This window comes from Bacillus rossius, unplaced genomic scaffold (assembly GCF_032445375.1).
Source record: "Bacillus rossius redtenbacheri isolate Brsri unplaced genomic scaffold, Brsri_v3 Brsri_v3_scf805, whole genome shotgun sequence".
NCBI lineage: Eukaryota > Metazoa > Arthropoda > Insecta > Phasmatodea > Bacillidae > Bacillus > Bacillus rossius.
The window spans coordinates 17,165-17,500 of record NW_026963036.1 but is presented as its reverse complement, the minus strand read 5'-3'; the positions used below and the strand labels follow the sequence as shown (position 1 = coordinate 17,500).

General features: G+C 46.1%; 1 non-coding gene across 1 annotated transcript in view; it reads right to left on the bottom strand.

Moving 5' to 3' along the window:
* Positions 1-113, bottom strand: part of LOC134545591 (small subunit ribosomal RNA) — a 1,989-nt gene extending 1,876 nt beyond the window's left edge. Inside the window, exon 1 of the ribosomal RNA XR_010078653.1 lies at positions 1-113. This exon is cut by the window's left edge and continues 1,876 nt beyond it. This is a non-coding gene — a ribosomal RNA (small subunit ribosomal RNA).
* Positions 114-336: the final 223 nt, after the last annotated feature.

Here is a 336-nt window from a genome sequence, read left to right as displayed (position 1 = left end):
CATAACTGATTTAATGAGCCATTCGCGGTTTCACCTTATTTTGGCTTGCACTTAGACATGCATGGCTTAATCTTTGAGACAAGCATATGACTACTGGCAGGATCAACCAGGGAGCTGCTAGCAGCTTTTTTTTTCGTTCGGAGGAACCTCCCGGGTCCGCAGAGCACCGGGTCCGAATCTTATGATGTACATTTTTTTTTCCTTCTGTATCAACAAGTACGGGGGCGACTTCCCAATATCGACACCCGCTTTGCAATTGCAAAGTCTTTCCTTCCATCTCTAATTAATTTTCCTAGGGAGTAGGCGAGGCCAAACTTCCAAGGCTTTCACTGGCGA